A 26,359-nucleotide genomic window follows, 5' to 3' on the forward strand; every position below is an offset into this window, starting at 1 on the left:
CCCCCAAACACTTCTGATCTCTACACATCCACAAAGAAGTCCTCATCTGCTTTCCTCACCCCACTCCCATTTGCCACCAGCATCATCACCCAATCAGGAACTCAACTCATATTTTATCCCTTTCCTTATTTTATCCCCACATTCAGTTCATAGCAAAGTCCATCTAACTCTATCCTCCTAAGATCTTTCGATCTCCTCTCCTACCCCATTTTCATCCTCAAGACCTCCTTCATTTAGGCATCATTATTGTCACTTTGAATACTGTCTTTCCATGATTAAAAACAATAAACAGCTCCCCAAATCCTTTTAAAACCATTTGTTACTACAATTGGCTCACAAGTTTTCCTCAAGATAAACCCTACATGTACTTCTATCCTACTTTCCTGAAGCAGCTCACTTCACCTAATGCACATCAAGTCACTTGCTGATCCTCTACAAGGCAATTCTCTCTTGCCTGTCTTCCTTTGCTCATGCCGCCTTCTCTTCATGAAAGACCCTTCCCCCATCTTCTTCTTGGCTAGACTAATTCTGACTCCTTCATTAAAAAGCAGGCTTGTAATAAATATCCTCCAATTATGCATTTGTCTATCTTGTCTTACTATAATTTTATGTCTTTGCTCTCATATCTTTGTTTCCGGCCCTTACCCACAGCAATTATTATGTAGTAAATATGTTATTTTAATGCTAAAAAATTCTACCCAAGTAGTCTGACTTGAGCAAATTGTTTCACCTCCCTTTGCATCAGTTTCCTTACTGGTAAAATAAGGATTATTTAATAATATCCGTCTTATAGTGTCTTTGGGAAAAATAAACTCAGTTAATAGACATAAAGCATTTATAAACATACTTGGTATATAATAAGTTATAAATAGTTATTAAATATTATCATTATTGTGAGAATTATTATTATTTCTTTGCTATTCCTATTCAGCCCCCTCTTCTGGAGTTGTTCACTGAACACTTAGTACATTGTTTCCCTTGCAGAACCTCCAGTGCTCTCCTGTGTGGCTTTCCTCTTTATAGCAGTACTAAACACCCTTAGCTTTCAGCAGCATTCAACGCTCTTTTCCAGCATCCCTAACCATGTTCGACTTCCTTTCTACTCTCAACATACCACTCATTTGAATAAACACTTCAACACCATAGCATAGATGATAAGAAAGCAGCTTCTACAGCCAGACAGGTTGGGTCTGAGTTCTGGCTTCTCCATTTTTAACTTTTTAATGAAAAAAAGTTATTTAATTTCTCTATGCCATAGCTTTATTTATCCAAAGGGCTGAGAATAGTATTTACCTCGTAAGATCACTGTAGGGTTAAATGAATTAGTAGTTTTTACTACTTCTAAGTTTACTTAGAATATTACATGAGAATAGTATGCTCTTAATAAATCATAATAGTAATACATCTATTCAAGTGGCACATCTTACTCTATTAGGAAACATCATTGCCTTATATACCTTTAGAATATGGCCACTTATGCCAAGTTGCTCTTTCAAAACTACAGCATCAATAGAATATATACTTTTTGTCAGAACACAAGACCTGCAATGGACATGAGAAATAGAACTTCCAAGGCCTTGTTTGACAAAGAAATAAGGGCACATATTTATTAGTTAGTTCATCTTGTTTAACTGAGCTAGTTCATAAGCTTCTATACCAATCCTCAATGTCTGATCTTTGAATAGTGCTGGCAAATTTTATTGCACAGAGAGAACACTGGCCTTTTGATACACAGCAGACCATCATTGCACATAGGAAAGTGCTGGCCTTCTGGTGTTCATCAAACAATCATAGGTAATGCTGGCATTCCACTAGGCACCAGACCAATACAGCACAAAGGGAGAAAGGCCAACAGAGGGAAGTAGTTAAAAGCACAGAGCCTGACGCTGACTACCTGGGTTCAGTCTAGGTTCTATCACTTCAGAGCCATGTGACCAGGGGCAACTTACCAAGTTCTCTGTGCACCCATTTCTTCTTCATACAGAGGATTTAGAAGTGTGGAACCAATAGCTTGTGGAAGTTAAAATAAATTAATATGAATAATAAATTAATACATATAAAGACTTTGAACCACACTCTGCATGTAGTAGCAGTATATGTTTTCCTTGCTATCATTGCAAACACATAACAGCTACATGAACATTACTAAAATTTATTTGTTATTACTTCAATGTCACCACTGTATATCTTGTACTAAAATTCAAAATACCTCCTCCCTTTCTTGAAGAACCATAGGAAACTAGCAACCAATGCCCTTTCTATTCTAAATAATTTAAAAATAAGTCTTATCATATTCATTCCTTATAAAAATGAAGATTAGTTTTACCTAGGTAGTTCATCTGCCTTAAGATTCTAGAAAGCAGTAAGTCATTTATGAAGGTAGTAGTACCAGAAATATAATCACCACAAAGCTAATGAAGCTTAAATTTCTGAACCCTTCAATTTTACAGGCTCCTCTGAAATGTGAGAGAGTTTTAAAATATGTTCACTGAGTACCTTTTTTTTAATTTTCAAGAGTTGTATATTTTATGTTCTCTTTTTAAAAAAATAAAATATACAAAATTGTGTAAGGTGCATATCCCAGAAAACATGGTTTTATTCTTAGATAATATTGACATCACTGGCATATCTCTACACAGTGGGATAGGAAAAACTTCTATGGCAGTGATCCCTTCCACATAGGGAATATGGGAAGATTTTCATTTTTTGGTTTGAAGCCACAGCTATCATTTCAAGAAATTCTTATCCTGGTATCTCAGATGGAGCCTCGTCGTCCTTGAGATAATCACAAGCCTTGTGCTTTGTGCATTGTTTTCCTGCGGCCTATAGATTTGGCAGACCAATTGAAGAGGTACTTTGGGTCAACTGCATTGTAGTTCTTTTGTGCATCCTGCCACCAATAGCCTACTATAGCTGCTGTTTGATTACCCTATTTTCATGATGATTTTAGAGTCCTCAGATAAGTACCTGTCCCTGCAGGCATTTTCACAAGACAGTATTGATCCTGAAGCCAAGAACTACATTTTGCACAAACATGTGCAGATATACACATACGTAGATAATTCACTGCGTTTTCCATTGCCTTCCTATGAATTCTTTGTACTATGTAGAAAATATCCATCCACCCAACATATTTCTATTACCACTTCTGACACTGACACTACAATCTTTGACCTGTTAAATTAAAGACAACCATCATGAAACATTCTATGCATTTGCAATGAAAAGTATGAGAAGTCTTAGTCCACAAGCTGTTATGTATTAAATTGAAGCTACACCTGTTTTCCTCTTGCCTGTACCAGGCATTAGAAAACTCAGAACCAGATGAAGGCTACTACTGCATTGTGAAGTATTATTCTGTTCTGGTTATTATTACTCAGATACTGTCGATCACACCATTGAAACAATCTTGCATCTGCAAAATTTGCTCCAGGGAAACATCAGCAATTCCATTACCGTGAAAGGTATTGGAAGATTGTTTGTGGTTAGCTCCAGGCTCCTGTTCAGCTGGTTATGTTCTCAGATTCTACAGGCCTCACAGAGAAAGTTTTTATTGCTGAATAAGAAACAAGGAATTTGTCATAACATAAGAAACAGAGGAGAAGGAGAATCATCTTGACTGAAAATTCTATTTCTTTAATGCTAGCCTATAGGCAATGTTATCATATGGAATCAATCCCTGAAACTTTGTCTTGCCCTTATGGAGCATTACATTATTGTTGAACTGAATACTGTTACATGGTTTCTCCAAACTCAGGTAGCCACAAGTTAGAAAACACATTACTATCAATGTACCAAGAATGGTCTGTAAACCAATTATTTCCATGGTTCTGCTTAATCTAAAGAATTAGAGAATTAAGAAATATTTTTAGAAGTAAATTTTCCCAGCTGGGCGCAGTGGCTCACGCCTGTAATCCCAGCACTTTGGGAGGCCGAGGCAGGCAGATCACGAGGTCAGGAGTTCGAGATCAGCCTGACCAACATGTGAAACCCCGTCTCTACTAAAAATGCAAAAATTAGTCAGGCATGGTGGCACACGCCTGTAATCCCAGCTATTCAGGAGGCTGAGGCAGGAGAATCGCTTGAACCCGGGAGGCAGAATTTACAGTGAGCCCAGATCATGCCACTGTACTCCAGCCTGGGCAACAGAGCAAGACTCCATCAAAAAAAAAAAAAAAAAAACGGAAAATTTCCCATATATTAATATTCATTGTAACTGTTAATTTTAAGTGTCAACTTGACTGAGCCACAGCAAACCCAGATATTTGATCAAGCATTATTATCAGCATGTCTGATGATGGTGTTTCTGGATGAGATTAACATTTGAATCAGTAGACTGAGTAAAGCCTTCCTTAGTGTGAGAGGTCCTCATTCAGTCAGCTGGGGGCCTAAAGAGAAAAAAAGGCTGACTTTCCCTCTGGTAAGAAGAAATTCCTCCTGGCTGATTGCCTTGAACTGGAACATCAGTTCTTGCCTGCTTTTGGACTAAAACTGAAACACCAGCTTTTTCTGAGTCTCAAGCCTGTTGGCATTTGAAATGTAATTACACCATCAGCTCTCCTGAATCTCCAGCTAACTGAATGAAGATCTTGGGTCTTTTCAGCTTCCATAACTACATCAGCTAATTCCATAAACTAAATCTCCTTACACACACATACACACACATATTCATAAATTCTGTCCCTCTGGTGAACCCTAATACACTCATATTTTCATAATTATCAGACTACCAATTCTTTGCAACAAAAGAAACCTTCTAGACATACAAAGAGAGAGACTAATGTGATAAATCAGCATGATCAAGCTTGTCTAATTTCCTTTGTATGTTCCCTTGTACACCTTTTTTGGGTCTAAATATCTAGAAACCTCATTGCTGCTACATGCATGCTCTACCATGGTGGCGCCTTGGGATTGCTAGGGGTACATCTTTGTAACTCCAAAGAGCTATGAGAACACACTTCAGTTTGAGTCATTTCTGAATCTGGGGGTTCAAAAGTGTCCTGTACATATTAAAACACCGTAAAATAGTGACTTGCCTTTTAAACTTTTAATGAAGTTTTCTCCTCTCATTTGAAGAACACTTTTACAATGAAAAAACTGTACCTCTACATAAGTCATATGCCTGGAAGTATATGATGTACATATATGTAATGCATAAATATTTTACATATAAAATATTTATTTAAATATATTTATATTACACTTACATATTTAAATGCATTTATCAGAGATAAAATAACTATATATTCATATCAAATTCTATTATTTATATTATTCTATATTGATTATATATTATTTATATTATTAATATATGATGTATGTTATTAACATATAATATGTAATATAGTATCTATTACTAATGTACTATGTCAATATATGAATATGACCACTTTTCGCAGGGCCTGAGACTTGGCCAACCCAACTGATGCCATCACAACCACCCACACGGGCTCATAGGTGGAGCCCCCCGCTTACATAAAGCAGCAGTGCTACAACATTCAAGAACAAGAGAGATACAAAGCTATCCATAGTGGGCTGAGTGATGAGGTTCTGCCCTGAAAACTTTCCCACAGAAAGCCGCAAAACCATTTCCCATGGCTCTCAATCACATTGTGGTCTGGGGAGAGACTACAGTGTGTGCCTGAACTAGAAATCATGCGCCTCTGGAACAGGGATGAGATAGAGAAACATATCACATTCCTGCCTGTCTAAAATGAAGGGCCAGTGCAGTTTACCTCCACTTCTGCCCAGCCCTGCCCACTCCACGACACACACACACACACACACACACACACACACACACACACACACACCCCTTCATCAGGGCTGGTGCCTGCACTCACCATTGGGGTATTCATGAGCAAGGTAGGGGCTCCAGCTCTCCCTAGCTGTGTCTCCTCACTTCTGTAGAACAGGAAGATCAGGCACCAATTAGTCCACTGTGCCACCAATCACTAGAAACCAAAAAGAGCACTTCATAGTAAACAAAGATCAGGTACCTATATATCTGCTGGTCTCACAGATGGCTTTTACCCATAATCACCATATACTGGCCTATAGATTGAACTGCAATATAGAACTGCATGAAAGTGTATAGGGCTATAGAAGCAAAGCCAAAAATCCCTACCCAATGTACACTATAGTCACATCCCCTCAGGAGGGAGGGAAGGGAAAGAAAAAGTAACTCCTATCACATTAAAATAATTACAAAACTTAAAAATGCCAGCATCTCAAGATGAGAAGGAACCAGCATAAGAACTCTGGCACCACCAAACAATCTGTATGTTACGACGCCACCAGAGAATCATACTAGCTCTTTAACCATGGATCCTAAAGAAAATGGAAACTCAGAAATGACAGATACAGAATTCAAAGTACGGATAGCAAGGAAGTTCAACGAGATCCAAGGCAAAGTTGAAAATCAATATAGGGGGAGGAGCGAAGATGGCTGAATAGGAACAGCTCTGGTCTATAGCTCCCAGCGTGACTGAGGCAGAAGATGGGTGATTTCTGCATTTCCTTCTGAAGTACTGGGTTCATCTCACTAGGGAGTGCCAGACAGTGGGCATAGGACAGTGGGTGCAGCGCACCATGCACCAGCCGAAGCAGGGCAAGGCATTGCCTCACTCAGGAAGTGCAAGGGGTCAGAGAGTTCCCTTTCCTGGTTACAGAAAGGGGTGACAGACGGCACCTGGAAAATCGGGCCACTCCCACCCGAATACTGCGCTTTTCCCACGGGCTTAGGAAACGGCACACCAGGAGATTATATCCCGCACCTAGCTCGGAGGGTCCTACACCCACGGAGTCTCGTTGATTGCTAGCACAGCAGTCTGAGATCAAACTGCAAGGCGGGAGTAAGGCTGGGGGAGGGGCACCCTCCATTGCCCAGGCTCGCTTAGGTAAACAAAGCAGCCAGGAAGCTCCAACTGGGTGAAGCCCACCACAGCTCAAGGAGGCCTGCCTGCCTCTGTAGGCTCCACCTCTGGGGGCAGGGCACAGACAAACAAAAAGACAGCAGTAACCTCTGCAGACTTAAATGTCCCTGTCTGACAGCTTTGAGGAGAGCAGTAGTTCTCCCAGCATGCAGCTGGAGATCTGAGAACAGGCAGACTGCCTCCTCAAGTGGGTCCCTGACCACTGACCCCCGAGCAGCCTAACTGGGAGGCACCCCCCAGTAGGGGCAGACTGACACCTCACACGGCCAGGTACTCCTCTGAGACAAAACTTCCAGAGGAACGACCAGACAGCAGCATTCACAAATCACGAAAATCCGCGGTTCTGCAGACACCGGTGCTGATATCCAAGAAAACAGGGTCTGGAGTGGACCTCTAGCAAACTCCAACAGACCTGCAGCTGAGGGTCCTGTCTGATAGAAGGAAAACTAACAAACAGAAAGGACATCCACACCAAAAACCCATCTGTACATCACCATCATCAAAGACCAAAAGTAGATGAAACCACAAAGATGAGGAAAAAACAGAGCAGAAACACCGGAAACTCTAAAAAGCAGAGCGCCTCCCCTCCTCCAAAGGAAAGCAGTTCCTTACCAGCAACGGAACAAAGCTGGACCGAGAATAACTTTGACAAGTTGAGAGAAGAAGGCTTCAGATGATCAAACTACTCCGAGCTACAGAAGGAAATTCAAACCAAAGTTGAAAACTTTGAAAAAAATTTAGATGAATGTATAACTAGAATAACCAATACAGAGAAGTGCTTAAAGGAGCTGATGGAGCTGAAAGCCAAGGCTCGAGAACTATGTGAAGAACGCAGAAGCCTCAAGAGCCAATGCGATCAACTGGAAGAATGGGTATCAGTGATGGAAGATGAAATGAATGAAATGAAGTGAGAAGGGAAGTTTAGAGAAAAAAGAATAAAAAGAAATGAACAAAGCCTCCAAGAAATATGGGACTATGTGAAAAGACCAAATCTGCGTCTGATTGGTGTACCTGAAAGTGACAGGGAGAATGGAACCAAGTTGGAAAACACTCTGCAGGATGTTATCCAGGAGAACTTCCCCAATCTAGCAAGTCAGGCCAACATTCAGATTCAGGAAACACAGAGAACGCCACAAAGATACTCCTCGACAAGAGCAACTCCAAGACACATAATTGTCAGATTCACCAAAGTTGAAATGAAGGAAAAAATGTTAAGGGCAGCCAGAGAGAAAGGTTGGGTTACCCACAAAGGGAAGCCCATCAGACTAACAGCGAGTCTCTCGGCAGAAATTCTGCAAGCCAGAAGAGAGTGGGAGCCAATATTCAACATTCTTAAAGAAAAGAATTTTCAACCCAGAATTTTATATCCAGCCAAACTAAGCTTCATAAGTGAAGGAGAAATAAAATACTTTACAGACAAGCAAATGCTGAGAGATTTTGTCACCACCAGGCCTGCCCTAAAAGAGCTCCTGAAGGAAGCACTAAACATGGAAAGGAACAACCGGTACCAGCCGCTGCAAAATCATGCCAAAATGTAAAGACCATCGAGACTAGGAAGAAACTGCATCAACCAACGAGCAAAATTACCAGCTAACATCATAATAACAGGATCAAATTCACTCATAACAATATTAACTTTAAATGTAAATGGACTAAATGCTCCAATTAAAAGTCACAGACTGGCAAATTGGATCAAGAGTCAAGACCCATCAGTGTGCTGTATTCAGGAAACCCATCTCACGTGAAGAGTCACACATAGGCTCAAAATAAAAGGATGGAGGAAGATCTACCAAGCAAATGGAAAACAAAAAAAGGCAGGGGTTGCAATCCTGGTCTCTGATAAAACAGACTTTAAACCAACAAAGATCAAAAGAGACAAAGAAGGCCATTACATAATGGTAAAAGGATCAATTCAACAGGAAGAGCTAACTATCCTAAATATATATGCACCCAATACAGGAGCACCCAGATTCATAAAGCAAGTCCTGAGTGACCTACAAAGAGACTTCGACTTCCACACAATAATAATGGAAGATTTTAACACCCCACTGTCAACATTAGACAGATCAACATACCAGAATCTCTGGGACACATTCAAAGCAGTGTGTAGAGGGAAATTTATAGCACTAAATGCCCAAAAGAGAAAGCAAGAAAGATCTAAAATTGACACCCTAACATCACAATTAAAAGAACTAGAGAAGCAAGAGCAAACACATTCAACAGCTAGCAGAAGGCAAGAAATAACTAAAATCAGAGCAGAACTGGAGGAAATAGAGACACAAAAAAACCATCAAAAAATTAATGAAAACCAGGAGCTGGTTTTTTGAAAGGATCAACAAAATTGATAGACCATTAGCAAGACTAATAAAGAAAAAAAGAGAGAAGAATCAAATAGACGCAATAAAAAATGATAAAGGGGATATCACCACCGATCCCACAGAAATACAAACTACCATCAGAGAATACTACAAACACCTCTACGCAAATAAACTAGAAAATCTAGAAGAAACGGATAAATTCCTCAACACATACAGTCTTCCAAGACTAAACCAGGAAGAAGTTGAATCTCTGAATAGACTAATAACAGGATCTGAAATTGTGGGAATAATCAATAGCTTACCAACCAAAAAGAGTCCAGGACCAGATGGATTCACAGCCGAATTCTAAGGAGGAACTGGTACCATTCCTTCTGAAACTATTCCAATCAATAGAAAAAGAGGGAATCCTCCCTAACTCATTTTATGAAGCCAGCATCATCCTGATACCAAAGCCGGGCAGAGACACAACCAAAAAAGAGAATTTTAGACCAATATCCTTGATGAACATTGATGCAAAAATCCTCAATAAAATACTGGCAAACCGAATCCAGCAGCACATCAAAAAGCTTATCCACCATGATCAAGTGGGCTTCATCCTGGGATGCAAGGCTGGTTCAATATATGCAAGTCAATAAATGTAATCCAGCATATAAACAGAACCAAAGACAAAAACCGCATGATTATCTCAATAGATGCAGAAAAGGCCTTTGACAAAATTCAACAACGCTTCATGCTAAAAACTCTCAATAAATTAGGTATTGATAGAATGTATCTCAAAATAATAAGAGCTATCTATGACAAACCCACAGCCAATATCATACTGAATGGGCAAAAACTGGAAGCATTCCCTTTGAAAACTGGCATGAGACAGGGTTGCCCTCTCTCACCACTCCTATTCAACATAGTGTTGGAAGTTCTGGCCAGGGCAATTAGGCAGGAGAAGGAAATAAAGGGTATTCAATTAGGAAAAGAGGAAGTCAAATTGTCCCTGTTTGCAGATGACATGATTTTATATCTAGAAAACCCCATTGTCTCAGCCCAAAATCTCCTTAAATTGATAAGCAACTTCAGCAAAGTCTCAGGATACAAAATCAATGTACAAAAATCACAAGCATTCTTATAAACCAATAACAGACAAACAGAGAGCCAAATCATGAGTGAACTCCCATTCACAATTGCTTCAAAGAGAATAAAATACTTAGGAATCCAACTTACAAGGGACGTGAAGGACCTCTTCAAGGAGAACTACAAACCACTGCTCAATGATATAAAAGAGGACACAAAGAAATGGAAGAACATTCCATGCTCATGGGTAGGAAGAATCAATATCGTGAAAATGGCCATACTGCCCAAGGTAATTTATAGATTCAATGCCATCCCCATCAAGCTACCAATGACTTTCTTCACAGAATTGGAAAAAAACTACTTTAAAGTTCATATGGAACCAAAAAAGAGCCCGCATCGCCAAGTCAATCCTAACCCAAAAGAACAAACCTGGGGGCATCATGCTACCTGACTTCAAACTATACTACAAGGCTACAGTAACCAAAACAGCACAGTACTGGTACCAAAACAGAGATATAGATCAATGGAACAGAACAGAGCCCTCAGAAATAATGCCACATATCTACAACTATCTGATCTTTGACAAACCTGAGAAAAACAAGCAATGGGGAAAGGATTCCCTATTTAATAAATGGTGCTGGGATAACTGGCTAGCCATATGTAGAAAGCTGAAACTGGATCCCTTCCTTACACCTTATACAAAAATTAATTCAAGATGGATTAAAGACTTACGTGTTAGACCTAAAACCATAAAAACCCTAGAAGAAAAGCTAGGCATTACTATTCAGGACATAGGCACGGGCAAGGACTTCATGTCTAAAACACCAAAAGCAATGGCAACAAAAGCCAAAATTGACAAATGGGATCTAATTAAACTAAAGAGCTTCTGCACAGCAAAAGAAACTACCATCAGAGTGAACAGGCAACCTACAAAATCGGAGAAAATTTTCGCAACCTACTCATCTGACAAAGGGCTAATATCCAGAATCTACAATGAACTCAAACAAATTTACAAGAAAAAAACAACCCCATCAAAAAGTGGGCAAAGGATATGAACAGACACTTCTCAAAAGAAGACATTTATGCAGCCAAAAAACACACGAAAAAATGCTCATCATCACTGGCCATCAGAGAAATGCAAATCAAAACCACAATGAGATACCATCTCACACCAGTTAGAATGGCAATCATTAAAAAGTCAGGAAACAACAGGTGCTGGAGAGGATGTGGAGAAATAGGAACACTTTTACACTGTTGGTGGGACTGTCAACTAGTTCAACCATTGTGGAAGTCAGTGTGGCAATTCCTCAGGGATCTAGAACTAGAAATACCATTTGACCCAGCCATCCCATTACTGGGTATATACCCAAAGGACTATAAATCATGCTGCTATAAAGACACATGCACACGTATGTTTATTGTGGCACTATTCACAATAGCAAAGACTTGGAACCAAGCCAAATGTCCAACAATGATAGACTGGATTAAGAAAATGTGGCACGTATACACCATGGAATACAATGCAGCCATAAAAAAGGATGAGTTCATGTCCTTTGTAGGGACATGGATGAAGCTGGAAACCATTATTCTCAGCAAACTATTGCAAGGACAAAAAACCAAACACTGCATGTTCTCACTCATATATGGGAATTGAACAATGAGAACACATGGACACAGGAAGGGGAACATCACACTCTGGGGACTGTTGTGGGGTGGGGGGAGGGGGGATGGATAGCATTAGGAGATATACCTAATGCTAAATGATGAGTTAATGGGTGCAGCACACCAACATGGCACATGTATACATATGTAACAAACCTGCACGTTGTGCACACATACCCTAAAACTTAAAGTATAATAATAATAAAATTTAAAAAAAAAAGAAAATCAATATAAAGAACTACCAAAGCAATCCAGGAAATAAACAAAGAGATAAACATTTTTTAAAGTCAATCAAAACTACTGGAATTAAAAAACTCATTTAAGGAATTTCAAAATACAATTGAAAGCTTTATAAATAGAGTAGACCAAGCAGAAGAAAGCATTCCAGAGTGTGAAGACTGCTCATTTGATCTAACCCAATTAAACATAGAAAATAATTCAAAAAAAAATTAAAATTCAAGAAAATTAGATTATGTAAAGCAACCAAACCTACAAATTATTGGATTTTCTGAGAGAGAAAAAGAATGGAAAAACAACATGGAAAACATATTTGAGAAAATAATTCAAAAAAAATCGCTAATCTCATAGAGATATGGATATGTAGGTACAAGAAATCCAAAGTACACATGTGAGATAATTTGCAAGATGAATATCAGTAAGGCATATAGTCACCAGACTGTCCAAGATCAAAAAAAACAAAACAACAACAACAACAAAAAAACTTTAGGGCTGCTAGAGAAAAGGGTCAGATTACTTAAAAAGGGAACAACTTCAGGCTGAGAGTGGGCTTCTCAGGAGAAACCTTCCAAGCCAGAAGAGACTGGGAGACTATTTTCAGCATTACTAAAAAGAAAAATTTTCAACCAAGAATTGAGTGTCTCATCAAACCAAGCCTCATAAGCAAAGCAGGAATAAAATCTTTTCCAGATAAACAATTGCTAAGGAAATCCATTACCATCAGACCGGTCCTATAAGAGATCCTTAAGGGAGTTATAAACATGGAAGTGAAAGAATAACAACTACTTCTACAAAAACACTCTTAAGTACGTAACCCACGTACCCTAAAAAGCAACTACACAATCTAGACTATAAAGCAACCAGCTAACAACATCAGGATATGATCAGAATCCCACATATTAATATTAACATTTAATATAATGGTCTATACAACCCACTTCATAGGCACAGAGTGGAAAGTTAAATAAAACAACAATAACCATCTGCTGTATTCACGGGACCCCTCTCACAAGAAATGACACCCATAGGCTCAAATTAAGTGTTGGAGAAATATCTATCACATACACAGAGAACAAAAAAGAGCAGCAGTCACTATCTTTATATCAGATAAGATGAACTTTAAATCAACAACAGTAAAAAAGGACAAACAAGGACATTATGTAATGATAAAGGATTCAATTCAACAAGAAGACTTAACTCTCCTAATATACATACCCAACATGAGAGCACCCAGAATCATAAAACCAAAAGACTTACACAGTCACACAATAAGAGTAGGGAACTTTAACACACCACTAACAGTTTTAGCTAGACCATCAGGGCAGAAAACCAACAAAGAAATTCTGGACTTAAAATTAACATTTGACCAATCAGACCTAATAGACGTCTACAGAACACCCCAACAAATAACCACAGAATATACATTCTTCTCACCTGCCCGTGGAACATACTCTACAATCAACCACATGCTCAGACACAAAGCAAGTCTCAGCAAATTTTAAAACACTGAAATTATACCAAGCATACTCTCAGACAACAGTGGAATAAAAATGTAAATTAATACCAAGAAGATCTCTCAAATCCACACAATTACATGAAAATTAAGCAACTTGCTTTTGAAGGACTTTTGCATAAACAATGAAATTAAGGTAACAATCAAAAATTATTTGAAATCAATTATACAAAGACACAACACACCAAAATCTCTGGGATGCAGCAAAAGCAGTGTTAAGAGGAAAGTTTATAGCACTAAATGCCTAAAGAAGTTAAAAAGATCTCAGATTAGCTACAAGGAATCATACCTAGAGGAACTAGGGACACAAGAAAAAGCAAACTCCAAAGCTAGGAGAAGAAAATAAATAACTAATACTGGAGCAAAACTTAATATAATTGGCTGGGCATGGGGGCTCATACCTGTAATCCCAGCACTTCGGGAGACCGAGGCTTGTGGATCACCTGAGGTCAGGAGTTTGAGACGAGCCTGGCTAACATGGTGAAACTCTGCCTCTACTAAAAATAACAAAAAAAAAATTTTTTTTATTATACTTTAAGTTTTAGGGTATACATGCACAACGTGCAGGTTTGTTACATATGTATACATGTGCCATATTGGTGTGCTGCACCCATTAACTCGTCATTTACATTAGGTATATCTCCTAATGCTATCCCACCCCCCTCCCCCCACCCCTCAACAGGCCCAGTGTGTGATGTTCCCCTTCCTGTGTCCAAGTGTTCTCACTGTTCAGTTCCCACCTATGAGTGAGAACATGTGGTGTTCGGTTTTTTTGTCCTTGCGATAGTTTGCTGAGAATAATGGTTTCCAGCTTCATCCATGTCCCTACAAAGGACATGAGCTCATCATTTTTTATGGCTGCATAGTATTCCATGATGCATATGTGCCACATTTTCTTAATTCAGTCTATCATTGTTGGACATTTGGGTTGGTTCCAAGTCTTTGCTATTGTGAATAGTGCCGCAATAAACATACGTGCGCATATGTCTTCATAGCAGCATGATTTATAATAACAAAATTACAAATTAATTAAAAAATAACAAAATTAACCAGGTGTGGTGGTGCATGCTTGTAATCCCAGCTACTCAGGAGGTTGAGGCAGGAGAATTGCTTGAACCTGGGAGGAGGAAGTTGCAGTGAACTGAAATTGTGCCACTGCATTCCAGCCTGGGCGACAGAGGAGCGAAACTCCATCTCAAAAAAAAAAAAATCCGAATATAATGGAGACTCAAAAATCCATATAAAGATCAATAAAACCAAAAGTTGATGTTTTGAAAGGATAAATAAGATAAATAGACCACTGGCAAGATTAGCAAAGAAAAAAAGAGAAAATTCAAATAAGCTCAATCAGAAAAGGAAAAGGTGACATTACAACTGATATGACAAAAATATAAAAGATCTTCAGAGACTGTGATGAACTCATCTATGCACACAAAATAGAAAATCTAAAGAAAAAATATAAATTCCTGAAAACACAGAACCATCCAATATTGAATTAAGAAGAAATTGAAATCCTGAATAGACCAATAAGTTCCAAAATGGAATCAGTAATTAAAAACCTAACAACCAGAAAAAAGCCTTGGACCAAGTGGATTAACAGCTGAATTCTGTCAGATGTATAAAGAAGAGTTAATACTAATGCTAGTAAAACTATTGCAATAAATCGAAGAGGAGGGACTCCTCCCTAAGTCATTTTATGAAGCCAGTATCATTTTGATATCAAAACCTGGCAGACACTATACAGAAAACTTCAGGCCAATACCTCTGATGAGCATAGATGCCAAAATCCTCAACAACATATTAGCAAATCAAATTTAGTAGCATATTGAAATGTCAATTAATCATGATCAAGTAGACTTCATTCCTGAAATGAAGGTTGGTTCAACAAACGCAAATCAATAAGTATGATTCATCTCATAAACAGAATTAAAGGCAAAAACTGATGATAATCCTAATAGATGCAGAAAAAGCTTTCAATAAAATTCAACATCTCTTCATGATAAAAACCCTCAACAAACCAGTCATCAAAGGAACATATCCACAAATCTACAGCCAACATCCTACTGAATGGGTAAAAGCTAGAAATATTCCCCTTAAAATATGGAACAAGACAAAGATGCCCACTCTCACCACTCCCAATCAACACAGTAATAAAAGCTCTATCCAGAGCAATCAGGCAAGGGAAAGAAATAAAAGGCAACTAAACAGGAAGATAAGAAAACAACTTATCTCTCTTTACTGATGACATAATTCTTTATCTAGAAAACCCTAAAGACTCCATCAAAGGCCTCCCAGAGCTGATAAATGACCTCAGTAAAGTTTTAGGGTACAAAAATCAATGTACAAAATTCAGCAGCATTTCTTTTTTTTTTTTTTTCCATCTTGCTCTGTCACCCAGGCTGGAGTGCAGTGGCATGATCTCTGCTCACTGCAGGCTCCGCCTTTCAGGTTTCAGCGATTCTCCTGGCTCAGCCTCCCAGGTGGCTAGGATTACAGGCACGCACCACCACACCTGGCTAATTTTTGTATTTTCAGTAAAGACATGGTTTCACTCTGTTGGCCAGGCTGGTCTCGAACTCCTGATCTCAGGTGATCTGCCTACCTTGGCCTCCCAAAGTGCTAGGATTACAGGCATGAGCCACTGAGCCCAGTCATAATTCAGTAGCATTTCTATATACCAATAATGTCCAAGTTGACAGCCAAATCAAGAACACAATATCATTTACAATAGCCACACATGAAAATATAATACCTAGATACATCTAACTAAGATAGATCTAACCAAGGAGGTAAAACATCTCTACAAGGAAAGTTACAAAACCCTGCTGCAAGAAATCATATGTGGCCCAAACAAATGGAAAAACATTACATGCTCATGGATTGAAAGAATCAATATTATTAAAACGGTTTTATGGCCCGGTCTATAGATATGATGCTATTCCTTTCAAACTACAAATGTCATTTTTTTCACAGTTAGAAAAATCTCTTCTAAAGTTCATATGGAACCAAATAAAAGCCTGAATAGCAAAACAATCCTAAGCAAATAAAAGGAACAAAAAAGCTGGTGGTATCACATTACCCAAATTCAAACTATATTACAAGGCTACAGTAACCAAAACAGCATTGCAGTGGTATGAAAACAGACACATAGACCAATGGAACAGAATACAGAACTCAAAGTAACTCCATACCTCTACAACCTTCTGATCTTCAAAAAAGTCAACAAAAATAAGCAATGGGGAACTTATTTGGTTTTGATGTGTGTCTCCTCCAAATCACATGTTCAAATGTGATCCTCTATGTTGAAGGTAGGGCCTAGTGGGAGGTGTTGGATCATTCCCTTGGTGATTCCCTTGGTGATACATGAGTTGCTGCTCTGTTAGTTCATGCAAGATCTGGTTGTATAAAAGAAGCATGGAACCTCCTTCTCTCTTGCTTCCTTCTCCGACTATGTGACATGCTGGCTTCCCTTCACCTTCTTCCATGATTGTAAGCTTCCTGAGGCCCCCACCAGAATCAGGCACTATGCTTCATGTACAGACTAAAGAACTATGAGCCAAATAAGCCTCATTTTTTCATAAATTACCCAGCTTCAAGTACTCCTTTCTAGCAACGCAAATGGATTAATACAGGAAATAACTCCCTATCCAATGAATGATACTGGGATAACTGATTATACAAACGCAGAAAAATAAAACAGAACCTCTACCTTTCATCACATGCAAAAACTAGCTCAAGGTGGATTAAAGACTTAGATTTTAGATGTCAAACTATAAAATTCCTAGAATAAAAGTTAGGAAATACCTTTCCTGACATCCGCCTTAGCAAAGAATTTATAATTAAGTTCTCAAAAGCAATGCAACAAGAAATTTGGCAGTTGGGACTTGATTAAACTAAAGATATTCTACACAGTAAAAGAAACTATCAATAGAGTAAACAGACAACCTACAGAATGAGAGAAAATATTTGCAAACTATGCATCCAATAGAGGTCTAATTTCCAGAATCTAAGGAACTTAAACAAATCAACAAGCAAAAACCTAATCACCCCATTAAAAAGTAAGCAAAGAACAGGAACAGATATTTCTCAAAAGAAGACATATAAGCATCTAACAAACATAAGAAAAAATGCTCATCACTAATCATCACAGAAATGCAAATCAAAACCACAATGAGATATCATCTCACACCAATCAGAATGGCTGTTATTAAAATGTCAAAATATAACAAATGCTGGTAAGGTTGTGGAGAAAAGGAAATGCTATACACTGTTGGTGAGAATGTAAGTTAAGCCACTGTGGAAAGTGGTTTGGAGATCTCTTTAAAAACTAAAAATAGAACAACTACTCGACCCAGCAATCCCATTACTGGATATATATCCAAAGAACAATAAAGCATTCTGCCAAAAAGACACATGAATTCTTATGTTCATCCCAGCGTTATTTACAACAGCAAAGACATGGAATCAACTTAGGTGCCCAGCGAAGGTGGACTGGAGAAAGAAAAATTGCTACATATACACCATGGAATACTATTCAGCTATAAAAAAGCATGAAATCATGTCCCTGGCAGCAACATAGATGGAGCTGGAGGCCATTATCCTAGGCAAATTAATGCAGAAACAGAAAACCCAAATAGTACATGTTCTCACTTAAGTGTGGGAGCTAAACATTGGGCACTTGTGGACATAAAACAATAGTATCTATGAAAACAATAGACACTGGGGACTGCAAGAATAGGGAGAGAGAAAAGGGTACGGAAACTAACTGCCGAGTACTATGCTTACTACCTGGGTAGCAAGACACCTTTGTAAGAAACCCGTACTCATATATCCCTGAATTCAAAATAAAAGTTGAAGAAAAAAAGAAAACCCTTTTTAAAATCCCAATATATTAATAATATATAAAATATCATTATATATTTGGTATATTATTTACATTGAATAGTTTAAATTTTATATATTTATTATATATTATATATTTATTATATCAAATACAGTTTATTATTTATGTATTACATATAATACATATTTATCATTATATACTAATATTATATATTATATTAATATTAGGTAATATATAAAATAATATATATGCCATATTATAATATTTATGAGAAAACACTGAAACCTTGAAAATAAGGAATTATCTCTGTTGTGTGCCATCTTAGTGAGCAGGAGATCTTGTACGAAATGAAGGAAGTTAAAGGTCAAGTTGGGGTATTATCATGAGGACCTGTAAGATGAAAAAAGAAGGAAGCTGTGTTTATGGACCTAATTCCTGGTTATAAAGCTGGAAAAAGACAGAAAAGCTGTTTCTTCTTATTTCCTATCTTTCTTTCCCTTTACTCTTTCTGAAATAGTTCCCCCAAGACATTTGTTTCTTTCTATCTTCATACTTTGTTTTCTTTTTCTTTCTGATACCACTATCTAATCTACTGCATACTTTTTGTTCTTTCTTTCTTTGTTTGCCTGTCTGTCTTTGTTCCCTGGAGAACAAGCACTCTGAGAACAATGCCTTCATTTTTATTTACTGCCAAATCTGTAATGCCTTGCAGGGTGTTGGACACAGGTGCTGGCTGAATGAATGAATGAATGAATGAATGAATGAATGAAATCCCTTACTCAGGTTGACTCAGCTGTAGCTTTCCTCCTACTTGGTTTTAGGTCCTGTGTTTGAAGAAATTGTGGTACATACACTTCCCAAAAGACAAACGTGAAATCTTCTAAACTCTCTCATTTCACTGATAGGTCAACAGGGTAAAATTCCCTCAGGTTTACCTTTTATGTCACCTTTGGAACATATGATTATTGGTGCTGGATCTGTTATATAAAATGACGTTATTGCCTTAGGGAGCTTTTCAAGAAAGTACTGAGTCACTAGACATTTATTTGATTTTAGGCCAATCACTTAGCTTAGCTATTTGCTTCAGATATTTTGTTAAGGTAGCACAAAATGGACTAAGACACCTGTTACTGTCCTTAAAATTCTTAACACAATTATTTTAGAGAACTTGGCACTGTGGCTTAGACATTTCCCTCAAGCCATGTCACTATGACTACAAAACAGTGAAAAACACACTAATTTCTCTGTCAAAATAAGGAAAAGGGAAGCTCTATTTACTTTAAAAATGTCTAATTATAGAAGCCTTGCGCCAGTCAAAGAATGTTGGTTTCTATATTAAACATAGCCCTCTTTGCCTTTTTCATTTATAAAGTAAAGATGCACTAGAATTTGCAAATATAGAAAGATTTGCAGTTCATTTTTTCTTTACCTTACCAATGTCTTGATAAATTAAAAATTAATTTTTAAATGCTAAGAATAAGCACTCTTTCATTTACTTTTAGCTTTATTCTGCTAGAAGCTTGACTTTATCACAAACTACTTAATCATAATATTATTTTCATTTGGGTTTTTTTTTTTACTAAAGACAAGTCAATGTATTTAGCTACCCAGACCTAAACCAGCCTTTTAAGGAAACTCCAATACGCTCTATAATAGGTGATGTCACCTTCTTTGCAACAAATAATTGGCTATGACTGTTAATGGCCTATAACAGGGTATACCCAAGAGGGACACAATGTACTAGAAAGAAAGCTGCCACCCTATTGGAACTACCTCTTGAGAGGCTTGAAGCGTGTGTGTGTGTGTGTGCGTGTGTGTGTGTGTGTGTGTGTGTAGAAAGAGAGAGAGGGGTCAATCTTTATCAACAGAGAGAGAAGTTTAGCTTTATTACCACAAGAAAGGCATGATAAAGCAAGAAGTGATGAGAATTTGTATTAGTCTGTTTTCTCCAGACAAACAGAACTAATAGATCTATACATGTGTGTATGTGTGTGTATTATAAGGTATGGATTCTCCAGAGAAACAAAAGACACGTGTGTGTATACCAATCACTATACATATAAAGATTTATTATAAAGAATTTGCTCATATATGTAAAAATATTTATTATAAGAAATTTTCTCATATGGTTATGCAGGCTGAGAATTCTCAAGATTTGTAGTTGGCGAGCTAAAATCCCCAGAAAGTCAATGGTTTAGTTTCTGAGTCCAAGTGCCTGAGAACTAAGAGACCAGGTGGTGCTAGGTCCAGTTTGTGTTCAAGTCCAAAGGCAGGAGGAGACCAATGTACCAGGCAAAAGGAGAGAATTATCTCTTAGTTAGTCTTTGTTTTATTCAGGACTTAATGGATTAAACGAGACCCATCCATGTTGGGGAGGGCAATCTATTTTACTCAGTCTACTCATTCAAATGTTCATCTCATATAGAAATACCCTCAAAGACACAGCCAGAATAATGTTTAGCCAAATATCTAGGCATCCCATGGCACAGTAAAGTTGATATATAAAACTAACCATCACAACATTTAATGTTTTGAACGAAGATCATGACTAGGTGACAGAGCAGAAGCACCATTATATTGGACAAATATCGCTATTAAAGCTTCTTTTTAGCCCTATGCATTTTAAGAAAAAATTTTTTTAACTATAAGCAGCCAGAAAAAGCAAACAGTAAAACACAAATAAAACGCTTGGGCACAAAGGAAGGTAGGGGAAAAGTTTCTTGTGTAACTGTCAAACATGACCTTTATACAATGGGCCCCAGTAAAACAGTGGGCCTTAATAAGCACATTCTTTCCCTTCAGGTGCACTAAAATAGGAAAGCTAAAAGCAAACTCGGGGGGTATGCCTGCAGCTGCAGGAAAATGTATGGGAACAAACACGTAACTCTCCCTCCCAAATAAGCACAACAAAAAAACCCAAAAGCCTCTAATAAACTCTCCCACCCTAAATCCTTAAAAACGCTTAGTCTGTGAAAAAGTGTGCATCTAATCTAACTCGGCCAAAAGCTCCTCTCAGGTTTGTTTTCTTTAAAATAAACCTGTCTTAACTGGCAAGCCACCTTTTGTGTTTCTTTCCTCCTTCTTTAATTCTTTTTTTTTTTTTTTTTTTTTGGAGAGGAATCTTGCTCTGTCACCCAGGCTGGAGTGCAGTGGCATGATGTCGGCTCACTGCAAGCACCGCCTCCCAGGTTCACGCCCTTCTCCTGCCTCAGCCTCCTGAGTAGCTGGGAATACAGGTGCCTGCCACCATGCCCAGCTAATTTTTTTGTATTTTTAGTAGAGTCAGGGTTTCACTGTTAGACAGGATGGTCTTGATCTCCTGACCTCATGATCTGCCTGCCTTGGCCTCCCAAAGTGCTGGGATTACAGGCATGAGCCACCGCGCCAGGCCCCACTTTAATTCTTACACTAGGTACCGGTGACCCTTGCTGGGCCATTCTACTCTCCATGTGTCCTAGTTGTGTGACTGGGTTAAATTATGTTAAGCTCATTTTCTATCCATTTATTAATTCAACTAATGTCTATCAAGCAAATACTACATGCCATGTGTCTTATGGATAATGCAATAGTGATCAATAAAGATAAGTTCTCTACCCTAATGAATTTGAGTGAAGTGAAGGAAACAAACAATAAAACAGGAAATAATATTTTTAATTGCTGTATTAGGGGAAATAAAATACCTCTGAGATAATATTATCCAGAAAGGAAATCTAGGTTACGGTCATTTATTAAGGGAGTAAGTTGCTTATACTTTTTATATTACATTTCCTGTTAACATTTTTTAAAAATTGTACATTTTTGTTTATTTTAGTGTGAGAAAGTTTACCTTTTAGGTGAGTATGTGAGTACAGTTCATATCTGTGGGTTCCACATCTATAGATTCAACCAACCACAGATTAAAAATATTTTATAGAAATGATGGTTGCATCTGCACTAAACATGTACAGACTTTTTGTCTTGTCATTTTTCCTAAACAATACAGTATAACAACTATTTTACACAGCATTTTCATTGTATTAGGTATTATAAGTAACTAGAGATGATTTGAAGTATACAGGAAAATGTGCATAGGTTATAAGGAAATACTACACCATTTTATATGAGGGACTTAACTTGAGCATCCATGGATTTTGGCCTCCACTGGAGTTCCTGGAATCAATCCCTCATGGATACCAAGAGACAACTGAATATATATATACACATTCACACATACGCATATATATATACACACACACATATATACACATGTATATATATACACATATGTATATATGTGTGTGTGTGTATATGTGTGTGTGTGTGTGTATATATACACACACCTGGAAATGTGTGTGTTTGTGTGTGTATATGTATATATATACACACATGTGTGTGTGCGTGTAATTCTAAATCATCAAAGTTTTTATTAGTACATAACCCACCACACAATGGGAATGGGAAAATGAAAGAGGAAAGATTGCTACTCAATAATTGTATTTTAGATTTAACCTATAATGAAATGGAGCACGAATATGCAGCTACCATAAGTAGAAGGAATAACTCTCAGACTGGAATAATATTTCTACAGCCTAATTGAACTTACTCATCTTTCATAGCAAGGTTGTTTCCTATAGAAGTATGGTCTGCAGGGTCAGCAACAGAGGAGTGGAAAATCTGAGTATATTAGTTTTCTATTGTTTCCATAACAAATAAATGGAAAACTTTGTAGCTTAAAACACAAATTTATCATCTTCCAGTTTAGATGTCCAGGATAGGTCCTCAACAGGCCAAATCTAGTATGTTGGCCACCTTTGTTCTATTCTGGAGGTTCTAAGAGAGAATCTTTTTTTTTTTTTTTTTCTCTCGTTCAGGTTGTTGGCAGAATTTAGAATATAGTTACCTGTGGTTGTAGGACAGAGGTCCCCATTTTTGTACTGGCTATCAGCTAAGAATCCTTCCCAGTTTCTAGAAGCCACCTACATTCCTTGGCTCATGGACCCCTTCCTCCATCTTCATATGCAGGAACAGTAGATTAAGTCCTTCTCATGTCATACTTGTATGAGCTACATTCTGCCTACCTTTTCCGCTTTTAAGATATCATATGATTATATTAAGCCCACCCAGAAAATCCAGGATAATGTTCCCATCACAAGATCAGCTGATTAACAGCCTTAATTCCATCTGCAATCTGATTTCCCTTTTCCATGTAACATATATATTCACAGCCATAACACCAAGATGCAAAGACCATGAGAGCCCAAATCCTGCCCACCACATGGAAGAGAAAGGTCTTGGCAGGTCTGTCAGACTCCTTCCTGGAAAGTTATATCTTTACAAGAAACAGTAACATTATGATTTTTCTGACAGGGCTATATTTCAGTGGATGAGAATGACTTAGCCTCCTTTTCTGAGAAGCACTTTATAAAATCATTTGACCTCTTCTGTTGTGTTTTCCACTTATCAAGCTGCCTTCCAATAGGTCAGCTATCTGTAATTTTCCATATTACAAAGGAATTTGCTGGCCCTGACACATCGATTTTCCTCTGTAATCTTGTATTGTTCATTGTGAATTAATAGATTGTCATGCACCTAAGTGAGCAAGTCTACCCTCTGAGATATAGATAAAGTCTTACCACACTGAACAATGAAAAGTGATGTTGCCAAGAATACAATGCTTAATATTCACTAACCTCTAGAGAAGGACTTCTCAAGCTTTAAATGTATACAGATATCACCATACGCTGCTACTGCTGCTGCTGCTCTGTAAGCCACGCAAGACTTGAGAGACTCTTGACAAAGTGCAATCTTCAGTCGAGTAGCATCATCTGAGAACTTGTTAGAAATGCAGAAGCTTAGCCCTTACTCCAGATCGACTGATCAGTACAGCTGTAAGTGAGCAGCACTGCTCTAAGATCAGTAATTTTTAAAGAACCAGCAGTATTGGCATCATCTGGGAACTTGTTAGAAATGTAAATTCTCAAACCCCACTCCAGGTCTATTGAATCAGAATCCCTGGAAGGTTCTGATTCAATAGAATCAGTGGTCTGTGTTGTCACAGCCCTACAAATGATGCTGATGCAGGCTAAGTCAAGGAACTGCTGGTCTAGAGTAATGGTTCTCAAACTTTGTTGCACAATAGAATCAGCAGGACAGTTTTTAAAATTTCTGATAGCCATATCGTGTCTTACAAATTAACTCAAAATGCCTGAGGGCAGAAGACAGACATCAGTACTTTTAAAAGATCCCAGGTGTTTTCAAAGTGCAGTCAAGTTTTGGAACCAATACTTAAATTCACCAATGCAAATGGCAACTCTGGCAGCTGTTCTCTGTTATCTCCATGTCAGAGTCACCTAGTTGATGCCATGATCCCATCTCCAGAGATGCTGACTGAATAATTCTGGTATCAAAATTATTTTTACCCTTGATTTTTTTTTATTTTACAAAAAGAAAAACTCACTATTTTTTATACACTGTTCTATGGGTCTTTATAAATGCATTGAGTCAGGTTTCCACTTCCAGAGTCATGATGAAGAGAAGTTCCATCATTCACAAAACTTTCTCTTCACAGAACCTTTTTAGGTTAACCCTTCTCCCACCATCAGCCCATGCAACCCCTAATTTTTATTTTTATATGATTTAGAATAATTTATATTGATTTATTGTCTAATTAACAGATTATTTCCTCATTTGCATCAGGTCCACTGAAGAGCCAAAGGCATTCTTTATCTCTGTTACTGTCTCATATCTAGTGCTTCCATTTTGCTTCATTTCTATACTTCCCATCTCTCTGCTGAAAGCTCACACCTCATCTTGCATGTCATCCAAATTTAATATACTACACATTGTTATTTTAGATTCTGTGTCAGATAGTTTCAGTGTCTGTGGCATACCTAACAATCACTGAGTTGACTGTTTTATTTCTTGGCAGTGTGTTTATTCTTCTTGCATTCTGTATTGTGAAAGTAAGTAACTCTAAATTTAAGCTGCTTGGAAATTTAAAATATTTTGAGCCTAAAAGGTGCCAGGGAAGACCTCTTTTCATTATTGATCTTCATTATAGATCTTCATTATAACTTTCTCCTTACCTTTCTTACATAAAGGCTTCATGATTATCACATTGCCTACAACGGAATGTTAAATACACTCATTTAAATCGGAAAGGAAATGAAAATAAGCTGTAAAGAAAACAAGCTGTAGAAAAAGAAAACAAACTCTAATTAATTAAATTGTAACTCATTGACCAGCCTTGGATAGAATTTCTTTTTTTCTGCCTATAGAAGCAAGACCTTAACTTTTAATTTCAGAGCACTAACCTATTTCTCTGAAGTCCATGTTTCCAGGATGGCCATAACCAGCTTTTTACCTGAATAAACTCTTTAAAACTGGATTCTGATCCTTTTGATTGTTTTAATTAGACAGTATGCATCTTTTTTAATTTAAAATGGCCAGTTATGTGTTATAGTGTAAGTACAGTAGACCCCTGAACAACATGGGTTTGAACATCATGGGTCCACTTATACTCAGATTTTCCTCTACCTCTGCTACCCGAGACAACAAAATCAATCCCTCCTCTTCCTCTTCCTCCTCAGTTTCTTCAACATGAAGACAACAAAGATGAAGACCTTTATGATGATCCATTACCACTTAATGAATAGTGAATATATTTTCTCTTCTTTATGATTTTCTTAATAACATTGTCTTTTCTCTAGCATACTTTATTATACGAATACACTATATAATAAATATAACATATATGTATTAGTTTATGTTATCAGTAAGTCTTTCTGACAGCAGTGGGCTATTAGTA

The 26,359-nt window shown here is 37.6% G+C and overlaps 1 long non-coding RNA gene across 1 annotated transcript in view; it reads right to left on the reverse strand.

The window, feature by feature from the left end:
* Positions 1–5,843: 5,843 nt before the first annotated feature.
* Positions 5,844–26,359, reverse strand: part of LOC134761036 (uncharacterized) — a 56,841-nt gene continuing 36,325 nt past the window's right edge. The window contains exons 2-4 of the long non-coding RNA XR_010139259.1: positions 18,859–18,963; positions 14,132–14,227; positions 5,844–5,954 (exon numbers count right to left, since the gene is read on the reverse strand). This is a non-coding gene — a long non-coding RNA (uncharacterized LOC134761036). The remainder of the gene's footprint in view (positions 5,955–14,131; positions 14,228–18,858; positions 18,964–26,359) is intronic.

This window comes from Pongo abelii, chromosome 2 (genome assembly GCF_028885655.2).
Source record: "Pongo abelii isolate AG06213 chromosome 2, NHGRI_mPonAbe1-v2.0_pri, whole genome shotgun sequence".
Taxonomy (NCBI): Eukaryota; Metazoa; Chordata; class Mammalia; order Primates; family Hominidae; genus Pongo; species Pongo abelii.